Source organism: Mya arenaria, chromosome 11 (genome assembly GCF_026914265.1).
Source record: "Mya arenaria isolate MELC-2E11 chromosome 11, ASM2691426v1".
In the NCBI taxonomy this organism is placed as follows: domain Eukaryota; kingdom Metazoa; phylum Mollusca; class Bivalvia; order Myida; family Myidae; genus Mya; species Mya arenaria.
In genome coordinates this window covers 55,753,145-55,768,144 of record NC_069132.1, presented here as the reverse complement: position 1 = coordinate 55,768,144, position 15,000 = coordinate 55,753,145, and positions in this window count along the sequence as shown.

The window sequence follows — 15,000 nt, the reverse complement described above, 5'->3', positions numbered from 1 at the left end:
ACAAGTGTGTTTTCTAAAATATTTTCATTGTTGTTGGACAGCAGGGCTCGGTCTTTTGTTGAAAATAATAATTCTTTGTCCGATTTGCAATTCGGGTTTAGGAATAAACGTAGTACTGTAGATTGCATATTTGTATTACAAAATATAATTAACAAGATAATAGAACGTGACAAGGGTAAGCTTTATTGTGCATTTGTTGACTTTAAAAAAGCTTTTGATATGGTGTATAGAAATGGTATTTGGTTCAAGCTTTTATTTCAACAAAATTTTTCGTCAAATATGTAAATATGTTAAAATCTATGTATGAGTCCGTTAAAATTTGTGTTAGAGTGAACGGAAAGTTGTCAGATTCGTTTGAAAGTTATATGGGTGTGAAACAAGGGGAAACATTATCCCATTGCTATTTATTATGTTCATTAATGATATGGAGTCACAGTTAAAAAGTGTTAGAGATGACTTTGTAAATTTAGAAGAATTACAGATATTTATGCTTCTTTTTGCTGATGATACTGTTTTGTTCTCTAAATCTGTGGAAGGCCTTCAATTGTTATTAAATAAATTACATGATTATTGTTTAAAATGGAATATCACTGTAAATACTAATAAAACTGTTGCTATGATATGCAAGAAAGGTACACGGAAAGAAAATGTCAGTCTATTTTATAACAAAGTTAAACTGGATATTGTTAATAAATTTTGCTATTTGGGAGTAATGTTATCATCCAATGGAAAATTTTCAGTGGCCCAGAAAGCTTTATCTGAACAAGCACTACGTGCAATGTTTTCATTAAATTCATTGTTTGAAAAGATACCCTTAAATGTACATGAAAAACTTAAATTATTTGATTCAATGGTTTTACCAATATTAACATATGGTTGTGAAATATGGGGATTTCATTCTGCTCCCGATATAGAAAGGGTTTATTTGAAATTTTTAAAACAATTACTTAATGTTAGATGTCAAACACTAATGCTACTGTTTATGGTGAACTTGGCAAAGTGCCATTATATGTTATACGCCAAGAGAGGATATTGCAATATTGGTATAAGCTTGTAAATTCAAATGATAAACTGTTGTCTAGATGTTTTAGATATTGTAGTTCACTAAATATAAGCAGCTCATGGTATTCTGATGTTAAAAAATTGTTAAATGATTAGGATTTAACTACCTATGGGATAATATGTCAGTCACTAAATTACAGTTGTCAAAAGTTATTGAAAGATTATATGATCATCACATGCAGAAATGGTATGCGACTTTAAATGATTCGTCCAAACTTTGTACTTATAAAGATATAAAAACAAGATTTTGTTATGAAAATATCTCGATAGTGTCACTAATGTTAACCATAGAGTATCTCTAAGTAGAGTGCGATGTTCAGCACACAAGTTAGCTATAGAAGAAGGCAGATATAGAAATATACCAAGACATGATAGAAAATGCATATATTGCAATATGATATGATTGAAGATGAATATCATTTTATTCGTGTATGTCCATTTTATAAAGATAGTAGACAAATGTGCTTACCACGATATTATTGTCATTGGCCAACCAAGAAAAAACTATGTAATTTGTTAAGTTCTGAAATGCAGCATTATTAAGGAAACTTGCTAAATTTGTTTATATTGCCACTGAAAAGCGCAAAAGTGCTTTAATTTAATTTAATTATTGCTTACTAGTATTTGAAAAGCTATATTTATATTTGTTCTTGAATTTATGCTCTTCTCATACAATATTAATGTCAATACTGTTTTATATTACCGCCGTGAATGTATATATATGCATTTGGCTACGAACATGTTAACGTTTATGCCTAATAAAAGTTCTGTTCTGTTCTGTTCTGATGTGTCAGCATATGTGAAGTCAGCTTATTTGAATGTAACATTTGTAATGCAAGGTTATATTTAAAAGGTCATGGTACAGAATTGCAAAATGATATAAATTACAAATATAGGTAAAATTAGGTTAGTATTCTAAGAAACGTATTATTAACATATAGTGCAGACGTTTTGTTGAAAGGTTCACTATTAGATCTCATAAAGAGTGTTTATATCATGTTAACTTGACGTAGTGTCAGCCAAAGCGTTGAGACAGGTTGTTCCATTTAGAATCAATTGGTCGTTTCACGTTTGCAATGACAAGTTTTCCATTTTCAAATATTTCTCTAGCGTTTAAAGGGGAGCTCTGTGAGATAGAACAACTGAAGCGCAGGATCGTCACCGATTGTTTTCAGTTCAGGTATTGTGACGAGGAGTCGAAGATCAAGTTGGAACAGTTTCCGCAATTCACACCCATCGCTGCGTTTGATAACAACCTCAGCTGTGCAATAGTAGGCCACTTGTGTAAGGGACTGGGCCTTACATAGAGGACATTTGTCAAGGTCCATTCACTTGTTGCGACACTCTAAAAAGATATGAAAGAACATTGTTATGATATCATGATAAGTGAATGTAGCACTGAAGATTTGATGCGACACTCTAAAAAGATATGAAAGAACATTGTTATGATATCATGATAAGTGAATGTAGCACTGAAGATTTGATAACATGCTACATGAGGAAAAAATAACTTTAAATATTGAACTGAGGTAAGTTGTAAGGTTTCAGGGTTGATATCATAAGCTTTATTAGAGATGTGAATTGACAGGTAATTTGCAATTTGATCTCAATTGTGACTCAGGTTATACAAATCAAAGATCTGTGCACGAATCGCAAATAATAATTAAGATATTAGTATTCATATACAAGTATTGATTTCATTCATCTATCAGATATTGAGTTAAGCGATTTTGTTAGAGATAGTGAAAAATGTTATTAATTTGTATGGAGGTTTGTTCATAGGTCGTGTATTTTGTGCAAAATAAATATAAAACAAGAGCTGTCCACAGAGACAGCGCGCTCGACTATTCCGCCGCTTTTCAATGTAAGGATTGAAAAGTTTTGGCGAAACATGCATGTATCACTGTTAGATTAGATTTCAATGCAATACATGGTGTTCTGAGATATAAACATAAATGTGGTTCCATGCAAAATATTAACGAGAATTTCTAAGTCTAATAATAAAGGGCCATTATTTGCAAAATACAGTTATCTAACTTGGTTATTCAATTAAGTTGGGTGGTTGAATACCATTGTATAAAGTCTCAATGCAATACATCAAATAGTTGCTGAGATAATATCCTATGTGTGCTAACATGCAAGACCTTATCCAGAATTTCTAAGTCGCATAATAAAGGGGCAAAAATTATATATTATAAAGATAGAGTTATCTTACTTGATTAAATAAGAAGGTTAAATAGATTGCAGCCTGTGTGTAAATTTTCAATGCATACATGACGTATTCGCTGAGGTATTGACTTAAAGTGGTTTACATGCAAAACCTTAACCAGAATTTCTATGTCGAATAAAAAAGGGGCCATAATTTTTAATTTAATGCAAACTGGAGTTATCTTAATTGGTTTTTAAGTAGATGGTTGAGTACCATTGTATAAAGTATCAATGCAATCCATCAAGTAATAGCTGAGATATTAACCTATGTGTTGCGAAAGCTTCAAAAATGGCCACTGATGATGAAGCACCCATTGGTAAAACGGTGTCAAAATAGAACTTGTTTTCAATGTGAATTCCAATTTGTGATAATCAAATGGTGATATTGGAATACTGCGGATTTTTAGATTATAATCTTTTACATTTACATGGCCATGCACATGTACTTACAAATCGTTGTAGGCCGAATGCAATTCAACGCTTTAAGCGCTTAGATTATTTATTGTTTCTTCACTTAACCATTAATTCTACTTGAAGCCACGCTTATATCCTGGCTCACATCTGTAATAGACAGTACAAAAGTTGCTGCAAGATGCCAGCGCGGGACAACTATTGTATTTGCATTTATATATGTAGGGTCAGAACGAAGTAAATAAAGTAAGGGCTAACATTGATTGTAGATGTCAGTGAAATGAAGTTACTTAAAAGATGACAGTAATGGACCGTTGTTTTGAAATGAAACAAGAGCTGTCACAGAGACAGCGCGCTCGACTATTCCGCCGCTTTTCAGTGCAAGGATTGAAAAGTTTTGGCGAAACATGCATGGATCACTGTAAGATTTCTATGCAATGCATAATGTGCTGAGATATAAACATAAATGCGGTTACATTGAACATTTTAACAAGAATTTTTAAGTCTAATAATAAAGGTCATTATTTGCAAAATACAGTTATCGACTTGGTATTCAATAACGTTGAGTGGTTGTATACCATTGTATTAAGTCTCAATGCAATACATCAAATAATTGCTGAGATATTATCCTATGTGTGCTAACATGCAAGACCTTAACTAGAATTTCTAAGTCGAATAATAAAGGAATTTTATTTGCACTAAATATAACTTGGTTAATTAAGTAGGTTGAATGTTGAGTACCATTGTATAAAGTCTCAATGCAATACCTCAAGTAGTTGCTGAGATATTAACCTATGTGTGTGCTTGCATGCAAAACCCTAATCAAGGTGTGACGCCAACGCCGACGCCTACGCTTGGGATAGTAGAATAGCTCTCCATATTCTTCAAATAGACGAGCTAATAAAACAGTTGTTAATACAATAGCATTTGTACAACTGATGGTTTAAATATGACAGAAACCATACTTGTATAACATAACTTTATTCATGAACTTTATCAATACACACACATATATAAAATATAACATGGCCACAGTGGTGTTTTTCTTTTGGAGTGGCTGGTATGATAGCTGAAATGTTACATATGCCAAAATGATTTGGTAAATTCTGGGCAAAGTCCGAAACGTTGAGATTATGAAGTACTTTGATGAAATGTTAACTTTAAACAAGAGTAGCACCAAAGGTTTATCCAAAAAACTAATTTAGAAGACCTGCTTTAAACAATGTACCCCTTTGGCTAATAATCTGCGAAACAAGTTGACCGTTATAATGAAGTGTTGCAAAGCCATTGTTTATAACCGAAAAACACATAAAAATTGTTCTTATATAACAGATTTTAGCACAATTAGAAAAATACATATAATAAACCTAAAAGAAATTAGTTATCCATTAGCAGTCTGAACACGTCAATAATGTCATTTTTCTTATTGAATCTTATTATATGTACATTAGCGATATGACATTTTATATGCATTTTGATAACAAAAATATACAGAGTTAGTATGTTTGTTGGGAATAGTCGAGTTGTACTAAAATGTTAAGGTGAAATCAAATTATCAACATTTAATATAAATAGACAATCGAAAGAATATTTTGTTAAAATGTGGCGTAAGTGGGACATATAAAAAATGATCAATACATGGAACAAGAATGCACACAGACAAATTAATATAATACTTAAATATATACTGCCATTATTTCACTGAAGTATTCCCATTGTTTAATGTCAATACAAGTAGACATAAGAAATGAAATGGAACAGGTATGAAAGATAATAATATGAATGAAAATGCATGAAAACCTAGTAATATGTACCAGTCTGCATATTCACAGTATTTGAATGAAACTTTTTACAGGGTGATAAATATCTTTTACATTGGGAGCTTAAAAAGACCCAGTTTCAGTTATTAATTTATCATGTTGGAATGAATTGGGTTGAAAACAGGTATTTTTGTTAGATGATTTATTAACAAAAAGTTCAAAGTTGTCAGACTCAAAACCATAAATGATATGCTTGAAGTTTTATATTATCTGTATAAGCATTGCTGATATGATTGAAAGCCATTATTTTAATGTTTGAAAAGCAATAAATCACAGAAATGAAAAAAATAAATAAAAAAATAAATAAATAAATGGTTAAGGGTCATGCCAATACAGCAGGGGAGGTTGAGAAGTTAAAACAGACATACTTTTAAAGCATTAAGAATTCTAATGTTTGTAAATAAGTATGGAAAGTCAGTGCCTATTTAAGAGACATTGAATGATATATTTTGAAATGTTAAGCATAACAGGTACTTAAGCAGAGTGACATGGCAAAGTGACATAGTGATATAAATACAGATCTTCTATTTAAATGAACAATTTGTCACTGTTTAAGGTAGATGTTGAAAAACAGAACACTATTAAACATATGCACACATAAGAAATGAATTTAAACGATTAATGGGAATGAAACTTTGCAAAGGCATAGTATATGTACAGAGCACTATGTCAACATCAGCATTAAAATAGACAAAACCTTGAATGAGAAGTCTTATAATACTGTCAAATGTCTCTGAAATAAGGAAGATGTTTTGTAAATAATAGGAATTGCAAAACATTTTAAAAAACAATAGGATGATAAATAATCATTCTGGTGAGGTTTTTTAAAAATTACGATCTGTAAAATCATACATGGTGACTGTAAGATATTGCCACAAACTGACACTGAACAATTTTAAATAAAAGGACATAATGGTAAAACACAACAATGGCAAAAATGGAGACATGCTTCGCCTGTACAAGTATTCTAAAGTAAAATAAATACAAAATTGAATTAAAAAGCAAGAAAATCACAAAAGCGAAATAAACAAAATTTACATCAAAATGACACTGGAGGATTTTTGCAAACTATTTGAGCTACCCGGTACACATTACTACGGTATTGTCATGTTATCAAATCAAAAGGTTTTGCTAATAAAAAATGATATTGCAGGATAAGTTGAATAAAAGAGGTATGAGAAAGTTATTCTCATGAAATGTCGTAAAAGAATAAAATATGTTGATGTTTGAAGAGATATATGGAAATAAGTATCATTATATGTAACTATTTGTAAATATTTGGTGGTTGTATGGAAATGTAATTTGTAATGTTGTGAATTTGAAATAAAAAAATAAACAATACAATTTTTGATTTTGGTCAAGGATAGTAATATTATGGTTGTGTAAGAGCTATATTAGTAGATCCCGAGACACAGAGTGATATGGTATGATGGTATTATTCCTGTGCCAAAAAGGGGGACTTAAATAATGTTGATAACTACAGAGGAATTATGTTGACAAGTGTGTTTTCTAAAATATTTTCATTGTTGTTGGACAGCAGGGCTCGGTCTTTTGTTGAAAATAATAATTCTTTGTCCGATTTGCAATTCGGGTTTAGGAATAAACGTAGTACTGTAGATTGCATATTTGTATTACAAAAATAATATAACAAGATAATAGAACGTGACAAGGGTAAGCTTTATTGTGCATTTGTTGACTTTAAAAAAGCTTTTGATATGGTGTATAGAAATGGTATTTGGTTCAAGCTTTTATTTCAACAAAATTTTTCGTCAAATATGTAAATATGTTAAAATCTATGTATGAGTCCGTTAAAATTTGTGTTAGAGTGAACGGAAAGTTGTCAGATTCGTTTGAAAGTTATATGGGTGTGAAACAAGGGGAAACATTATCCCCATTGCTATTTATTATGTTCATTAATGATATGGAGTCACAGTTAAAAAGTGTTAGAGATGACTTTGTAAATTTAGAAGAATTACAGATATTTATGCTTCTTTTTGCTGATGATACTGTTTTGTTCTCTAAATCTGTGGAAGGCCTTCAATTGTTATTAAATAAATTACATGATTATTGTTTAAAATGGAATATCACTGTAAATACTAATAAAACTGTTGCTATGATATGCAAGAAAGGTACACGGAAAGAAAATGTCAGTCTATTTTTATAACAAAGTTAAACTGGATATTGTTAATAAATTTTGCTATTTGGGAGTAATGTTATCATCCAATGGAAAATTTTCAGTGGCCCAGAAAGCTTTATCTGAACAAGCACTACGTGCAATGTTTTCATTAAATTCATTGTTTGAAAAGATACCCTTAAATGTACATGAAAAACTTAAATTATTTGATTCAATGGTTTTACCAATATTAACATATGGTTGTGAAATATGGGGATTTCATTCTGCTCCCGATATAGAAAGGGTTTATTTGAAATTTTTAAAACAATTACTTAATGTTAGATGTCAAACAACTAATGCTACTGTTTATGGTGAACTTGGCAAAGTGCCATTATATGTTATACGCCAAGAGAGGATATTGCAATATTGGTATAAGCTTGTAAATTCAAATGATAAACTGTTGTCTAGATGTTTTAGATATTGTAGTTCACTAAATATAAGCAGCTCATGGTATTCTGATGTTAAAAAATTGTTAAATGATTTAGGATTTAACTACCTATGGGATAATATGTCAGTCACTAAATTACAGTTGTCAAAAGTTATTGAAAGATTATATGATCATCACATGCAGAAATGGTATGCGACTTTAAATGATTCGTCCAAACTTTGTACTTATAAAGATATAAAAACAAGATTTTGTTATGAAAAATATCTCGATAGTGTCACTAATGTTAACCATAGAGTATCTCTAAGTAGAGTGCGATGTTCAGCACACAAGTTAGCTATAGAAGAAGGCAGATATAGAAATATACCAAGACATGATAGAAAATGCATATATTGCAATATGAATATGATTGAAGATGAATATCATTTTATTCGTGTATGTCCATTTTATAAAGATAGTAGACAAATGTGCTTACCACGATATTATTGTCATTGGCCAACCAAGAAAAAACTATGTAATTTGTTAAGTTCTGAAAATGCAGCATTATTAAGGAAACTTGCTAAATTTGTTTATATTGCCACTGAAAAGCGCAAAAGTGCTTTAATTTAATTTAATTATTGCTTACTAGTATTTGAAAAGCTATATTTATATTTGTTCTTGAATTTATGCTCTTCTCATACAATATTAATGTCAATACTGTTTTATATTACCGCCGTGAATGTATATATATGCATTTGGCTACGAACATGTTAACGTTTATGCCTAATAAAAGTTCTGTTCTGTTCTGTTCTGATGTGTCAGCATATGTGAAGTCAGCTTATTTGAATGTAACATTTGTAATGCAAGGTTACATTTAAAAGGTCATGGTACAGAATTGCAAAATGATATAAAATTACAAATATAGGTAAAAATTACGTTAGTATTCTAAGAAACGTATTATTAACATATAGTGCAGACGTTTTGTTGAAAGGTTCACTATTAGATCTCATAAAGAGTGTTTATATCATGTTAACTTGACGTAGTGTCAGCCAAAGCGTTGAGACAGGTTGTTCCATTTAGAATCAATTGGTCGTTTCACGTTTGCAATGACAAGTTTTCCATTTCAAATATTTCTCTAGCGTTTAAAGGGGGAGCTCTGTGAGATAGAACAACTGAAGCGCAGGATCGTCACCGATTGTTTTCAGTTCAGGTATTGTGACGAGGAGTCGAAGATCAAGTTGGAACAGTTTCCGCAATTCACACCCATCGCTGCGTTTGATAACAACCTCAGCTGTGCAATAGTAGGCCACTTGTGTAAGGGACTGGGCCTTACATAGAGGGCATTTGTCAAGGTCCATTCACTTGTTGCGACACTCTAAAAAGATATGAAAGAACATTGTTATGATATCATGATAAGTGAATGTAGCACTGAAGATTTGATGCGACACTCTAAAAAGATATGAAAGAACATTGTTATGATATCATGATAAGTGAATGTAGCACTGAAGATTTGATAACATGCTACATGAGGAAAAAATAACTTTAAATATTGAACTGAGGTAAGTTGTAAGGTTTCAGGGTTGATATATAAGCTTTATTAGAGATGTGAATTGACAGGTAATTTGCAATTTGATCTCAATTGTGACTCAGGTTATACAAATCAAAGATCTGTGCACGAATCGCAAAATAATAATTAAGATTATTAGTATTCATATACAAGTATTGATTTCATTCATCTATTCAGATATTGAGTTAAGCGATTTTGTTAGAGATAGTGAAAAAATGTTATTAATTGGTATGGAGGTTTGTTCATAGGTCGTGTATTTTGTGCAAAATAAATATAAAACAAGAGCTGTCACAGAGACAGCGCGCTCGACTATTCCGCCGTTTTTCAATGTAAGGATTGAAAAGTTTTGGCGAAACATGCATATCACTGTTAGATTAGATTTCAATGCAATACATGGTGTTCTGAGATATAAACATAAATGTGGTTCCATGCAAAATATTAACGAGAATTTCTAAGTCTAATAATAAAGGGCCATTATTTGCAAAATACAGTTATCTAACTTGGTTATTCAATTAAGTTGGGTGGTTGAATACCATTGTATAAAGTCTCAATGCAATACATCAAATAGTTGCTGAGATAATATCCTATGTGTGCTAACATGCAAGACCTTAACCAGAATTTCTAAGTCGCATAATAAAGGGGCAAAAATTATATATTATAAAAGATAGAGTTATCTTACTTGATTAAATAAGAAGGTTAAATAGATTGCAGCCTGTGTGTAAATTTTCAATGCAATACATGACGTATTCGCTGAGGTATTGACTTAAAAGTGGTTACATGCAAAACCTTAACCAGAATTTCTATGTCGAATAAAAAAGGGGCCATAATTTTTAATTTAATGCAAACTGGAGTTATCTTAATTGGTTATTTAAGTAGATGGTTGAGTACCATTGTATAAAGTATCAATGTAATCCATCAAGTAATAGCTGAGATATTAACCTATGTGTGCTTACATGCAAAACCTTAACCAGAATTTCTAAGTCCAATAATAAAGCCCCATAATTTGCATTATATTAAAAAAAGTGTTATCTGGGAATACAAATATAATGTTGCAATGCAATACATGATATATTTGCTGAGATATTGACTTAAATGTGGTAACATGCAAAACCTTAACCAGAATTTCTAAGTCGAATAATAAAGGGCAATTATTTGCATTTAATGCAAACTAGAGTTATCTAACTCGGTTAATTAAGTAGGTTGGATGGTTGAGTACCATTGTATAAAGTCTCAATGCAATACCTGAAGTAGTTGCTGAGATATTAACCTATGTGTGCTTACACGCACAACCTTAACCAGAATTTCTAAATCGAATAAAAAAGGGCAATTATTTTCATTAAATGCAAACTAGAGTTATCTATCTTGGTTAATTTAGTAGTTTGGATGGTTGAGTACCATTGTATCAAGTATCAATACAATACATCAAGTAGTTGCTGAGATATTAACCTATGTGTGCTTACACGCAAAACCGTAACCAGAATTTCTAAGTCGAATAATAAAGGGCAATTATTTGCATTAAATGCAAACTAGAGTTATCTAACTTGGTTAACTGAGTAGGTTGGATGGTTGAGTACCATTGTATCAAGTATCAATGCAATACCTCAAGTAGTTGCTGAGATATTAACCTGTGTGCTTACACGCAAAACCTTAACCAGAATTCTAAGTCGAATAATAAAGGGCAATTATTTGCATTAAATGCACACTAGAGTTATATTACTTGGTTAATTTAGTAGGTTGGATAGTTGAGTACCATTGTCTCAAGTATCAATGCAATACCTCAAGTAGTTGCTGAGATATTAACCTATGTGTGCTTACACGCAAAACCTTAACCAGAATTTCTAAATCGAATAATAAAGGGCAAATATTTGCATTTAATGCAAACTAGAGTTATCTTACTTGGTTAATTGAGTAGGTTGGATGGTTGAGTACCATTGTCTCAAGTATCAATGCAATACCTCAAGTAGTTGCTGAGATATTAACCTGTGTGCTTACACGCAAAACCTTAACCAGAATTTCTAAGTCGAATAATAAAGGGCAATTATTTGCATTAAATGCACTAGAGTTATCTTACTTGGTTATTGATAGGTTGGATGGTTGAGTACCATTGTATCAAGTATCAATGCAATACCTCAAGCAGTTGCTGAGATATTAACCTGTGTGCTTACACGCAAAACCTTAACCAGAATTTCTAAGTCGAATAATAAAGGGCAATTATTTGCATTAAATGCAAACTAGAGTTATCTTACTTGGTTGATTTAGTAGGTTGGATGGTTGAGTACCATTGTCTCAAGTATCAATGCAATACCTCAAGTAGTTGCTGAGATATTAAACTATGTGTGCTTACACGCAAAACCTTAACCAGAATTTCTAAGTCGAATATAAAGGCCTATTATCTGCATTATATTCAAATAATTGTTATCCAACTTCATTAATTTAGTACGTAAGCAACACCGACGCCACCGCCGACGCCAGGGTGAGTAGTATAGCTCTCCTTATTCTTCGAATAGTCGAGCTAAAAATGATGTCTCTCAATGCATAACTTTGTTGATGGTGTTGTCCACAGCAGCAGAGGAAGCGAGCTCCAGTGCTAGTAAAGCCGCATCCGCCAACCTAAGTGAATTAGATTAATTAACTTTGAATGGGCAAAACTTGAAAAGTATTAACGAATCGATTCATCAGCCTTTTTTTCAATGTGAATATCCTGAATGCTAAAGTGGGCAATACTCTTTTTCTTCTTCTTTCTCTTTCTTCTCTTTCTTCTTCTTCTTCTTCTTCTTCTTCTTCTTCTTCTTCTTCTTCTTCTTCTTCTCTTCTTCTTCTTCTTCTTCTTCTTCTTCTTCTTCTTCTTCTTCTTCTTCCATTGTCATCAATGTATTCATCTGTCATTATCTTCATCTGTCATAAGCATCATCATCATCATCATCATCATCATCAGCAGCAGCAGCAGCAGCAGCACCACCACCACCACCACCATCATCATCATCATCATAAGCAGCAGCAGCACCAGGAGCAGATGCATTCTTCTTTTTTTCAGCTTCATCTCCATCTTTATCCTCACCGTCCCCTCATCATCATTCCCGAATGCAAGACCATATACACCATCCATTACATTTTTAACCCTTGAACTCTCACTAACTGTACGCATTTTACTCATCACTATTTTCATTATCTGTTTTTACCAAAATATATATGAATAAAGTTTCAAGACCTTTTCTTACCTCATCCAGTCCCGCTATGAGCCATCGCCTCATTGGTGTGTTGTCATCAGTAGCCAACTCCACTGCAAGCGGCCTCTCTTCGGGTGGATGGCTGGGCCCTTCCGGTACAGCAGACGCTGAAACATTCGAACAGAAGCAGCACCATATGTTCCTATATAATGTCTATATATAGTTAAATCAAGTACAATAATAATAATACAAACAGATATTAAACAAATGAATAAAAGTGACCGTTGACCCACCCAATATACGATACTATATTTATTGAAATACACGAACACTAAATAAACATTTTCTACTACACGGGTTCGGTTAATGAGATCTTGGGAACAATGCTGGTGCCTTTTAACATGTTCACTGTAAGATTTCAAAAACCAACAGAAAATGCCTATTCATTTATGTGTATTTGTTTAAAAAAGAAAAATTGACTTATTGATTGAAACAGATTTTCGGACTTTCAACAAATTCTCAAAAGGCGACCAATAAGAAACACAACTTTGTTGATGGTGTTGTCCACAGCAGCAGAGGAAGCGAACTCCAGTGCTAGTAAAGCCACATCCCGCCAACCTGAGTGAATTAGATTAATTAACTTTGAATGGGCAAAACTTGAAAAGTATTAACGAATCGATTCATCAGCCTTTTTTGCAATGTGAATATCCTGAATGCTAAAGTGGGCAATAATCTTTTCTTCTTCTTCTTTCTCCTTCTTCTTCTTCTTCTTCTTCTTCTTCTTCTTCTTCTTCTTCTTCTTCTTCTTCTTCTTCTTCACATTGTCATCAATGTATTCATCTGTCATTATCTTCATCTGTCATAAGCATCCTCATCATTATCATCATCATCAGCAGCAGCAGCAGCAGCAGCAGCAGCACCACCACCATCATCATCATCATCATCATAAGCAGCAGCAGCAGCAGCACCAGGAGCAGATGCATTCTTCTTGTTTTCAGCTTCATCTCCATCTTTATCCTCACCGTCCCCTCATCATCATTCCCGAATGCAAGACCATATACACCATCCATTACATTTTTAACCCTTGAACTCTCACTAACTGTACGCATTTTACTCATCACTATTATCATTATCTGTTTTTACCAAAATATATATGAATAAAGTTTCAAGACCTTTTCTTACCTCATCCAGTCCCGCTATGAGCCATCGCCTCATTGGTGTGTTGTCATCAGTAGCCAACTCCACTGCAAGCGGCCTCTCTCGGGTGGATGGCTGGGCCCTTCCGGTACAGCAGACGCTGAAACATTCGAACAGAAGCAGCACCATATGTTCCTATATAATGTCTATATATAGTTAAATCAAGTACAATAATAATAATACAAACAGATATTAAACAAATGAATAAAGTGACCGTTGACCCACCCAATATACGATACTATATTTATTGAAATACACGAACACTAAATAAACATTTTCTACTACACGGGTTCGGTTAATGAGATCTTGGGAACAATGCTGGTGCCTTTTAACATGTTCACTGTAAGATTTCAAAACCAAACAGAAAATGCCAATTCATTTATGTGTATTTGTTTTAAAAAAGAAAAATTGACTTATTGATTGAAACAGATTTTCGGACTTTCAACAAATTCGAAAAAGGCGACCAAAAAGAAACATAACTTTGTTGATGGTGTTGTCCACAGCAGCAGAGGAAGCGAACTCCAGTGCTAGTAAAGCCACATCCCGCCAACCTGAGTGAATTAGATTAATTAACTTTGAATGGGCAAAACTTGAAAAGTATTAACGAATCGATTCATCAGCCTTTTTTGCAATGTGAATATCCTGAATGCTAGAGTGGGCAATAATCTTTTCTTCTTCTTCTTTCTCTTTCTTCTGTTTCTTCTTCTTCTTCTTCTTCTTCTTCTTCTTCTTCTTCTTCTTCTTCTTCTTCTTCACATTGTCATCAATGTATTCATCTGTCATTATCTTCATCTGTCATAAGCATCCTCATCATTATCATCATCATCAGCAGCAGCAGCAGCAGCAGCAGCAGCAGCAGCAGCAGCAGCAGCAGCACCACCACCACCATCATCATCATCATCATAAGCAGCAGCAGCAGCAGCACCAGAGCAGATGCATTCTTCTTGTTTTCAGCTTCATCTCCATCTTTATCCTCACCGTCCCTCATCATCATTCCCGAATGCAAGACCATATACACCATCCATTACATT